Genomic DNA, 12,368 nt, shown 5'->3' on the forward strand with positions numbered 1-12,368 from the left:
AAATTTACAAATTAGTCCTAAAACACAAAATAAACTGTTTTATCTAGAAAGATGGTAAATTACTTAGAGATAGTCAAAAGAAGTAGAAATTGTGGAGGAGACAGTCAATTGCCTCCCGGGCCTGTTCTGTCATTCTCCCTTAGTAAAAGAACCCTGATTATTAGCTAGGAATAGTGCTTCTCTTGCAGTTAAATGTGGCCCTTTGTTTTGGCAAATGACTTATATGTGGTAGTGTTGTATGGAAACTTACTGGAAGTCTTCTTAAAAAGGAAAGGAAGAAAAATTTCCCTTCCATTCATCCTGTAGCTTGGAACAAGATTATGATGGAGGAAGTCTGGCTGGACCAGGAGGAAAAAGACCTTAAAGATGACAGCATAATAAATGGGACTGTCCCACTAGTCCATAGAACTGCCATTCTGACCCTGGAATAATTAACTTATATGGCAAGAAATAAGTTTATATCATGTTAAACCACTATTATTATGGTTTCTCTGTTACAAGAAGTACAACCTTATCTTAACTGATACAGGAATGTTCCCAGAAAAGAGATGTGAAGGACTTTTGTACTAAAATTATAGCAGAAAGATACAACTTAACGAAAAATGAAAAAGCAAAGAACAAAAGTAGATTTTATGGAAGAGCATAAACTGGATAATGGCAAAATGAAAGAAGCAATTGGTTCTGAATGAGTCATAAAAGAAAGTCACTGGAAGTGGTTTAATGTCAGTACAAAAAGGAGGTCATGAAAGAATAAACCCTAGAATTTGAAGCTGTTAAATACATTAAGATGAAAAAGAAATCATACTTAAATTCACCAATTATTAGCATCTTAGAGAAAATAATTGTACCTCAAAATATCTTGGCTAAAAATTATTAGCGGAGTGTATCACTCAGTGGCTTTTGTTGCAAGCAAAAGAAAATTACTCTGGATATAGCTCATAGGATAGTTCACAGAACAGAAAGGCTGAGAAACCAGGCTCATAGAATGAGAACAAGCGGATCATGGTGGTCAATACCCCAGACAGTATCATGTCACAGGATCACCTTAATTATGGTGCCAGTGCCATGCTGCTGCCACAGGCATGGGTGCCACTAGATGAGCCCAATAAGGCCTTGATGTTTCTGTTGCCATCAAAATGAATTCTAAATATTCCTGCTTCTTTGCTTCCCATGTTCTACACTGAAAGGCCCAGGAAGAAGATAGCTAAACTTAGGTTGCCCGCCACAACTTTAGTTATTAAAGAAAGGCAGGGGGTGGCTGGAAAGATGGCCAAATAGGAACAGCTCCAGTCTGTAGCTCCCAGCGAGATCAACACAGAAGGTGGGTGATTACTGCATTTCCAACAGAGGTACCCGGCTCATCTCATTGGGACTGGTTAGACAGTGTGTGCAGCCCATGGAATGCAAGCAGAAGCAGGTGAGGCACTGCCTCACCCGGGAAGCGCAGGGGTCAGGGAACTCCCTCCCCTAACCAAGGGAAGCCTTGAGGGACCGTGCCTTGAGGAATGGTGCATTCCAGCCCAGATACAGGCCTTTCCCACAGTCTTTGCAACCTTCAGACCAGGAGATTCCCTCGGGTGCCTACACCACCAGGGCCCTGGGTTTCAAGCACAAAACTGGAAGGCCGTTTGGGCAGACACCTAGCTAGCTGCAGGAGTTATTTTTTCATACCCCAGTGGTGCCTGGAATGAGAGTGACACAGAACCGTTCACTTCCCTGGAAAGGGGGCTGAAGCCAGGGAGCCAAGTGGTCTAGCTCAGTGGATTCCACCCCAATGAAGCCCAGCAAGTTAAGATCCACTGGCTTGAAATTCTCGCTGCCAGGACAGCAATCTGAAGTCAACCTAGGACACTCGAGCTTGGTGGGGAGAGTGGCGTACACATTACTGAGGACTGAGTAGGCGGTTTAAACCAGTGTAAACAAAGCTGTCAAAAAGTTCGAACTGGGTGGAGCCCACCGAAGCTCGGCAAAGCTGCTGTAGCCAGACTGCCTCCTCTCTGGGCAGGGCATCTCTGAAAGAAAGGCAGCAGCCCCAGTCAGAGGCTTATAGATAAAACTCCCATCTCCCTGGGACAGAGTACCTGGGGGAAGGGGCAACAGTCGGCGCAGCTTCAGCAGACTTAAACGTTCCTGCCTGCTGGCTCTGAAGAGAGCAGCAGATCTCCCAGGACAGTGCTCAAGCTCTGCTAAGGGACAGACTGCCTCCTCAAGTGGGTCCCTGGCCCCTGTGCTTCCTGACTGGGAGACACTTCCCAGCAGGGGTAGACAGACACCCCATATAGGAGAGCTCTGGCTGGCATCTGGCAGGTGCCCCTCTGGGATAAAGCCGCCAGAGGAAGGAACAGGCAGCAATCTTTGCTGTTCTGCAGCCTCCGCTGGTGATACCCAGGCAAACAGGGTCTGCAGTGGACCTCCAGCAAACTCCAGCAGACCTACAGCAGAGCGGTGTGACTGTTAGAAGGAAAACAAACAAACAGGAATAGCATCATCATCAACAAAAAGAAACTCCCTCTGAAGGTTACCAACATCAAAGACTAAAAGGTAAAGACCAAAGGTACATAAATTCACGAAGATGAGGAAAAACCAGCACAAAAAGACTAAAAATTCCCAAAACCAGAACACTTTTCCTCTAAAGGATCACAACTCCTTGCCAGCAAGGGAACAAAACTGGACAGAGAATGAGTTTAACGAACTGATAGAAGTAGGCTTCAGAAGGTGGGTAATAACAAACTCCTCTGAGCTAAAGGAGTATATTCTAACCCAATGCAGGGAAGCTAAAAACCCTGAAAAAAGGTTAGAGGAATTGCTAACTAGAATAACCATTTAGAGAAGAACATAAATGACCTGATGGAGTGAAAAACACAGCACAAGAACTTTGTGAAGCACACACAAGTATCAATAGCTGAATTGTTCAAGCGGAAGAAAAGATCAGAGATTGAAGATCAACTTAATGAAATAAAACATGAAGACAAGATTAGAGGAAAAAGAATAAAAACGAATGAACAAAGCCTCCAAGAAATATGGGACTATGTGAAAAGACTAAACCTACATTTGATTGGTGTACCTGAAAGTGATGGGGAGAATGGAACCAAGTTAGAAAACACCCTTCAGGATATTATCCAGGAGAACTTCCCCAACCTAGCAAGACAGGTCAACATTCAAATTCAGGAAATACAGAGAACAGCACAAAGAAAAGCAGCCCCAAGACACATAATCTTCAGATTCACCAAGGTTGAAATGAAAGAAAAAATGTTAAGGGCAGCCAGAGAGAACGGTCAGGTTGCCCACAAAGGGAAGCCCATCAAACTAACAGCAGGTCTCTCTGCAGAAACCTTACAAGGGGTAGGGGGGCAATATTCAACATTCTTAAAGAATTTTCAAACCAGAATTTCAGATTCAGCCACACTAAGCTTCATAAGCAAAGGAGAAATAAAATCCTTTACAGACAAGCAAATGCTGAGAGTTTTTTTAAATTTTTTAATTTGTATTTATTATTATTATACTTTAACTTCTAGGGTACATGTGCACAACATGCAGGTTTGTTACATATGTATACATCTGCCATGTTGGTGTGCTGCACCCATTAACTCGTCATTTACATTAGGTATATCTCCTAATGCTATGCCCTCCCCCTTCTCCCACCCTACAACAGACCCTGGTGTATGATGCTCCCCATCCTGTGTCCAAGTGTTCTCATTGTTCTTCCCACCTATGAGTCAGAACATGCGGTGTTTGGTTTTCTGTCCTTGCAATAGTTTGCTCAGAATGATGGTTTCCAGCTCCATCCGTGTCCTTACAAAGGACATGAAGTCGTCCTTTTTTATGGCTGCATAGTATTCCATGGTGTATATGTGCCACATTTGCTTCATCCAGTCTATCATTGATGGACATTTGGGTTGGTTCCAAGTCTTTGCTATTGTGAATTGTGCTGCAATAAACACACGTGTGCATGTGTCTTTATAGGAGCATGATTTATAATCCTTTGGGTATATACCTAGTAATGGGATGGCTTGGTCAAATGGTATTTCTAGTTCTAGATCCTTGAGGAATCGCCACACTGTCTTCCACAATGGTTGAACTAGTTTATAGTCCCACCAACAGTGTAAAAGTGTTCCTATTTCTCCACATTCTCTCCAGCACCTGTTGTTTTCTGACTTTTTAATGATCACCATTCTAACTGGTGTGAGATGGTATCTCACTGTGGTTTTGATTTGCATTTCTCTGATGGCCAGTGATGATAAGCATTTTTCATGTGTCTGTTGGCTGCATAAATGTCTTCTTTTGAGAAGTGTCTGTTCATATCCTTCGCCCAATTTTTGATGGAGTTGTTTGATTTTTTCTTGTAAGTTTGTTTAAGTTCTTTGTAGATTCTGGATATTAGCCCTTTGTCAAATGGGTAGATTGTAAAAATTTTCTCCCATTCTGTAGGTTGCCTGTTCACTCTGATGGCAGTTTCTTTTGCTGTGCAGAAGCTCTTCAGTTTAATTAGATCCCATTTGTCAATTTTGACTTTTGTTGCCATTGCTTTTGGTGTTTTAGACATGAAGTCCTTGCCCATGCCTATGTCCTGAATGGTATTGCCTAGGTTTTCTTCTAGGGTTTTTATGGTTTTAGGTCTAACATTTAAGTCTTTAATCCATCTTGAATTAATTTTTGTATAAGATGTAAGGAAGGGATCCAGTTTCAGCTTTCTACATATGGCTAGCCAGTTTTCCCAGCACCATTTATTAAATAGGGAATCCTTTCCCCATTTCTTGTTTTTGTCAGGTTTGTCAAAGATCAGATGGTTGTAGATGTGTGATATTATTTCCAGGGGCTCTGTTCTGTTCCATTGGTCTATATCTCTGTTTTGGTACCAGTACCATGCTGTTTTGGTTACTGTAGCCTTGCAGTATAGTTTGAAGTCAGGTAGTGTGATGCCTCCAGCTTTGTTCTTTTGGCTTAGGATTGTCTTGGCAATGCGAGCTCTTTTTTGGTTCCATATGAACTTTAAAGTAGTTTTTTCCAATTCTGTGAAGAAAGTCACTGGTAGCTTGATGGGGATGGCATTGAATATATAAATGACCTTGGGCAGTATGGCCATTTTCACGATATTGATTCTTCCTATCCATGAGCATGGAATGTTCTTCTATTTGTTTGTGTCCTCTTGTATTTCATTGAGCAGTGGTTTGTAGTTCTCCTTGAAGACGTCCTTCACATCTCTTGTAAGTTGGATTCCTAGGTATTTTATTCTCTTTGAAGCAATTGTGAATGGGAGTTCACTCATGATTTGGCTGTTTGTCTGTTATTGGTGCATTTATCCTTTGATAAAATTCAACACCCCTTCATGCTAAAAGCTCTCAATAAACTAGGTACTGATGGAACATATCTCAAAATAATAAGAGCTATTTATGACAAACCCACAGCCAATATCATACTGAATGGGCAAAAGCTGGAAGCATTCCCTTTGAAAATCACCACAAGACAAGGATGCCATCTCTCACCACTCCTATTCAATATAGTATTGGAAGTTCTGGCCAGGACAATCAGGCAAGAGAAAGAAATAAAGGGTATTCAGATAGAAAGAGAGGAAGTCAAATTGTCTCTGGTTGCAGATGACATGATTGTATATTTAGAAAACCCAATCAACAGCCCAAAATGTCCTTAAGCTGATAAGCAACTTCAGCAAAGTCTCAGGATACAAAATCAATGTGCAAAAATCACAAGCATTCCTATACACCAATAATAGACAAACAGGGAGCCAAATCATGAGTGAATTCCCATTCACAATTGCTACAAAGAGAATAAAATACCTAGGAATACAACTTACAAGGGATATAAAGAACCTCTTCAAGGAGAACTACAAACCACTGCTCAAGGAAATAAGAGAGGACACAAACAAATGGAAAAACATTCCATGTTCATGGATAGGAAAAATCAATATTGTGAAAATGGCCATACTGCCCAAAATAATTTGTAGATTCAATGCTATCCCTATCAAGCTACCATTGACTTTCTTCACAGAATTATAAAATCTACTTTAAACTTAATATGGAACCAAAAAAGACCCTGTATAGCCAAGACAATCCTAAGCAAAAAGAAGAAAGCTGGAGGCATGCTATCTGACTTCAAACTATACTACAAGGCTACAGTAACAAAAACAGCAAGGTACTGGTACCAAAACAGAGATATAGACCAATGGAACAGAACAGAGTCCTCAGAAATAACATCACACATCTACATCCATCTGATCCTTGGCAAACCGGACAAAAACAAGCAATGGGGGAAAGGATTCCCTATTTAATAAATAGTGTTGGGAAAACTGGCTAACCATATGCAGGAAACTAAAAGTAGACCCCTTCCTTACACCTTACACAAAAATTAACTCAAGACGGATTAAAGACTTAAACGTAGGACCTAAAACCATAAAAATCCTAGAAGAAAACCTAGGCAATACCATTCAGGGCATAGGCATGCGCAAAGACTCCATGACTAAAAAACCAAAAGCAATGGCAACAAAAGCCAAAATTGACTAATGGGATCTAATTAAACTAAATAGGTTCTGCACAGCAAGAGAAACTATCATCAGCGTGAACAGGCAACCTACAGAATGGGAGAAAATTTTTGTAATCTGTCCATCGGACAAAGGGTTAATATCCAGAATCTACAAGGAACTTACACAAATTTACAAGAAAACAACAACTCCATCAGAAAGTGGGTGAAGGATATGAACAGACACTTCTCAAAAGAAGACATTTATGCAGTCAACAAACATATGAAAAAAAGTTCATCATCACTGATCATTAGGCAAATCAAAACCACAATGAGATACCATCTCATGCCAGTTAGAATGGTGATCATTAAAAAGTCAGGAAATAACAGATGCTGGAGAGGATGTGGAGAAATAAGAATGCTTTTACACTGTTGGTGGGAGTGTAAATTAGTTCAACCATTGTGGAAGACAGTGTGGCAATTCTTCAAGGATCTAGAACCAGAAATACCATTTGACCCAGCAATCCCATTACTGGGTATATTCCCAAAGGATTATAAATAATTCTATTATAAAGACATATGCACATATTGCAACACTGTTCACAATAGCAAAGACTTGGAACCAACCCAAATGTCCATCACTGACAGACTTGATAAAGAAAATGTGGCACAAATACACCATGGAATACTATGCAGCCTTTAAAAAGGATGAGTTCATGTCCTTTGCACAGACATGGATGAAACTGGAAACCATCATTCTCAGCAAACTTAAACAGGAACAAAAAACCAAATACCATATTTTCTCACTCGTAAGTAGGAGCTGAAAAATGAGAACACATGGACACAGGGAGGGGAACATCACACACTGGGGCCTGTTGTGGGGTGGGGGGCAAGTGGAGGGATAGCATTAGGAGAAATATCTAATGTAGATGATGGGTTGATGGGTGCAGCAAACCACCATGGCACATGTATACCTATGTTACAAACCTGCACGAGAACTACAGTATATTAAAAAATATAACAATAATAATACCTTCACAGCAAAAAAATAAATAAGTAAAAGCACATGTATTTTTTAACATCCATGATGGGGGATGTGGCCTGCCTTCCCACTAAATCTCTCACAGTGGAAAATTCCAGAAAGGACAGGGATTCAAATGCTGCACAGCCAAAAAGAGACAAACATGCAGTACATTAAATGATTTTAAATGGACAGAAACATTGGTTTGTAATGTACCTAGAATTGTTTAAAAAGTTGCTTCACTATAAGGTGGGGAAACATTGGTATAATAGACTATAGGAATTGTTCTTCTTTTCTGCCTAATTTTCCCACCCCCTTTTCTTCAGAATCCTTTGGGAAATATCTCCTCTATGCATTAGTGCTGGGGCTGCTAATCACAGGAGTATGCACACAGAACCTGAAATTGAGATACGGACATTGGTAGAGAGTTATTTGGTTTATTTCCTCCATTGCAATTGCTTAACTGGGAGATTTGTTTGTCTGGCAGCCATTTGTCTGCCACTAGGGTAGACTCTAAAAGAATAAAGCAATGCAAACAAAGAGTTGGAGAGAGAGTCTTGACAGCAGTATTTGAGTCTTCAGATGCACTCTTGCCATAAGATGCACTCTTGCACTTCCAAATTACATGAACCAATAAATCCTTTTTGGAGGAGTTGAATTTCTGTCACTTGCAACCAAGTATTCTGACTTTGTGCAATGCATAAGATCTAGGAGATAATAAGGTCAGTATCATTTGAGTCCCACAATTACAAATATTTGAAGAAATACAGTTCAAGGTAAGAGTGGGATAGGAAAGATATTTGAACAACAATTCATAATGTAGATTATTTTTAAAAGCTAAGACAATGCAACCTCTCTTAGAATCAAAGGAACAATGGCTTGAGAAGAGAGCTGTGAAGTTAACAATTCCTTGAGAATATAAAAAACATCAAAAGCAGGAAAGATCCAAAATTGACACCCTAACATCACAATTAAAAGAACTAGAAAAGCAAGAGCAAACACATTCAAAAGCTAGCAGAAGGCAAGAAATAACTAAAATCAGAGCAGAACTGAAGGAAATAGAGACACAAAAAACCCTTCAAAAAATAAATGAATCCAGGAGCTGGTTTTTTGAAAGGATCAACAAAATTGATAGACCACTAGCAAGATTAATAAAGAAAAAAAGAGAGAAGAATCAAATAGATGCAATAAAAAATGATAAAGGGGATGTCACCACCAATCCCACAGAAATACAAACTACCATCAGAGAATATTACAAACACCTCTATGCAAATAAACTAGAAAATCTAGAAGAAATGGATAAATTCCTCAACACATACACCCTCCCAAGACTAAACCAAGAAGAAGTTCAATCTCTGAATAGACCAATAACAGGAGCTGAAATTATGGCAATAATCAATAGCTTACCAACCAAAAAAAGTCCAGGACCAGATGGGTTCACAGCCGAATTCTACCAGAGGTACAAGGAGGAGCTGGTACCATTCCTTCTGAAACTATTCCAATCAATAGAAAAAGAGGGAATCCTCCCTAACTCATTTTATGAGGCCAGCATCATCCTGATACCAAAGCCTGGCAGAGACACAACAAAAAAAGAGAATTTTAGACCAATATCCTTGATGAACATTGATGCAAAAATCCTCAATAAAATACTGGCAAACAGAATCCAGCAGCACATCAAAAAGCTTATCCACCATGATCAAGTGGGCTTCATCCCTGGGATGCAAGGCTGGTTCAATATACGCAAATCAATAAATGTAATCTAGCATATAAACAGAACCAAAGACAAAAACCACATGATTATCTCAATAGATGCAGAAAAGGCCTTTGACAAAATTCAACAACTCTTCATGCTAAAAACTCTCAATAAATTAGGTATTGATGGGACGTATCTCAAAATAATAAGAGCTATTTATGACAAACCCACAGCCAATATCATACTGAATGGGCAAAAACTGGAAGCATTCCCTTTGAAAACTGGCACAAGACAGGGATGCCCTCTCTCGCCACTTCTATTCAACATAGTGTTGGAAGTTCTGGCCAGGGCAATTAGGCAGGAGAAGGAAATCAAGGGTATTCAATTAGGAAAAGAGGAAGTCAAATTGTCCCTGTTTGCAGATGACATGATAGTATATCTAGAAAACCCCATCATCTCAGCCCAAAATCTCCTTAAGCTGATAAGCAACTTCAGCAAAGTCTCAGGATACAAAATCAATGTGCAAAAATCACAAGCATTCTTATACATCAATAACAGACAAACAGAGAGCCAAATCATGAGTGAACTCCCATTCACAATTGCTTCAAAGAGAATAAAATACCTAGGAATCCAACTTACAAGGGATGTGAAAGACCTCTTCAAGGAGAACTACAAACCACTGCTCAAGGAAATAAAAGAGGATACAAACAAATGGAAGAACATTCCATGCTCATGGGTAGGAAGAATCAATATCATGAAAATGGCCATCCTTCCCAAGGTAATTTACAGATTCAATGCCATCCCCATCAAGCTACCAATGACTTTCTTCACAGAATTGGAAAAAACTACTTTAAAGTTCATATGGAACCAAAAAAGAGCCCGCATCGCCAAGTCAATCCTAAGCCAAAAGAACAAAGCTGGAGGCATCACGCTACCTGACTTCAAACTATACTACAAGGCTACAGTAACCAAAACAGCATGGTACTGGTACCAAAACAGAGATATAGATCAATGGAACAGAACAGAGCCGTCAGAAATAATGCCACATATCTACAACCATCTGATCTTTGACAAACCTGAGAAAAACAAGAAATGGGGAAAGGATTCCCTATTTAATAAATGGTGCTGGGAAAACTGGCTAGCCATATGTAGAAAGCTGAAACTGGATCCCTTCCTTACACCTTATACAAAAATCAATTCAAGATGGATTAAAGACTTAAATGTTAGACCTAAAACCATAAAAACCCTAGAAGAAAACCTAGGCAATACCATTCAGGACATAGGCATGGGCAAGGACTTCATGTCTAAAACACCAAAAGCAATGGCAACAAAAGCCAAAATTGACAAATGGGATCTAATTAAACTAAAGAGCTTCTGCACAGCAAAGGAAACTACCATCAGAGTGAACAGGCAACCTACAAAATGGGAGAAAATTTTCGCAACCTACTCATCTGACAAAGGGCTAATATCCAGAATCTACAATGAACTCCAACAAATTTACAAGAAAAAAACAAACAACCCCATCAAAAAGTGGGCGAAGGACATGAACAGACACTTCTCAAAAGAAGACATTTATGCAGCCAAAAGACACATGAAAAAATGCTCACCATCACTGGCCATCAGAGAAATGCAAATCAAAACCACAATGAGATACCATCTCACACCAGTTAGAATGGCGATCATTAAAAAGTCAGGAAACAACAGGTGCTGGAGAGGATGTGGAGAAATAGGAACACTTTTACACTGTTGGTGGGACTGTAAACTAGTTCAACCCTTGTGGAAGTCAGTGTGGCGATTCCTCAGGGATCTAGAACTAGAAATTCTATTCGACCCAGCCATCCCATTACTGGGTATATACCCAAAGGACTATAAATCATGCTGCTATAAAGACACATGCACACGTATGTTTATTGCCGCATTATTCACAATAGCAAAGACTTGGAACCAACCCAAATGTCCAACAATGATAGACTGGATTAAGAAAATGTGGCACATATACACCATGGAATACTATGCAGCCATAAGAAATGATGAGTTCATGTCCTTTGTAGGGACATGGATGAAATTGGAAATCATCATTCTCAGTAAACTATCGCAAGAACAAAAAACCAAACACCGCATATTCTCACTCATAGGTGGGAATTGAACAATGAGAACAAATGGACACAGGAAGGGGAACATCACACTTCAGGGACTGTTGTGGGTTGGGGGGAGGGGGGAGGGATAACATTGGGAGATATACCTAATGCTAGATGACGAGTTGGTGGGTGCAGTGCACCAGCATGGCACATGTATACATATGTAACTTACCTGCACATTGGGCACATGTACCATAAAACCTAAAGTATAATAATAATAATAATTATTATTATTACAATAAAAGAAAAAAAAAAAAAAGAAAATCAAAAAAAAAAAAAAAAAAAAAGCATGAGTAGAAGACATAGCTGTAAACTATACCACAGAAAATTCATGTTTAAGAATTTCCTTTACCACTAAAGAACTTATCCATGTAACAAAACTACCTTTACCCAACTATTGAAATACATTTTTTAAATTAAAAAATATAGGAATTTCCTAATAGAGAAGAAATAATCAAATGTTTCATTATTTTTTAAAAGATTAGAATCTAGCCTGCTTAATACAAAGCCTAAATAATACTGTAATGAAAGTCAAAGGATCCATTCTAGACAGATCTTTCACTATGTATCTATATAATCAATTTATCTGAACCTGTGGTGTCTTACCTCTAAAGCAAGTGTGGTGGTTAATACTGTCAACTTAATTGGATTGAAGGATGCAAAGTATCATTCTTGGGTGTGTCCATGAGGGTGTCGCCAAAGGAGACTAACATTTGAATCGGTGGACTGGGAGAGGCAGACTCACCCTCAATCTGGGTAGCCACCATCTAATAAGCTGCCAGCGTGGCTAGACTAGTGGAGTCTTCCCGTGCTGGATGCTTCCTGCCCTCAAACATCGGACTCCAAGTTCTTCAGCTTTTGGACTCTTGGACTTAAACCAGTGGTTTGCCAGGGGCTCTAGAGCATTTGGCCACAGACTGAAGGCTGCACTGTTGGCTTCCCTACTTTTGAGGTTTTGGGACTTGGACTGGCTTCCTTGCTCCTCAGCTTGCAGATGGCCTACTGTGGGACTTCACTTTGTGATCTTGTGAGTCAATACTCCTTA

The 12,368-nt window shown here is 39.8% G+C and overlaps 1 long non-coding RNA gene across 1 annotated transcript in view; it reads right to left on the bottom strand.

Moving 5' to 3' along the window:
* Positions 1–12,368, bottom strand: part of LOC134760083 (uncharacterized) — a 24,034-nt gene continuing 11,666 nt past the window's right edge. Inside the window, exon 3 of the long non-coding RNA XR_010136981.1 lies at positions 1–8,199. This is a non-coding gene — a long non-coding RNA (uncharacterized LOC134760083). The remainder of the gene's footprint in view (positions 8,200–12,368) is intronic.

This window comes from Pongo abelii, chromosome 15 (assembly GCF_028885655.2).
Source record: "Pongo abelii isolate AG06213 chromosome 15, NHGRI_mPonAbe1-v2.0_pri, whole genome shotgun sequence".
NCBI lineage: Eukaryota > Metazoa > Chordata > Mammalia > Primates > Hominidae > Pongo > Pongo abelii.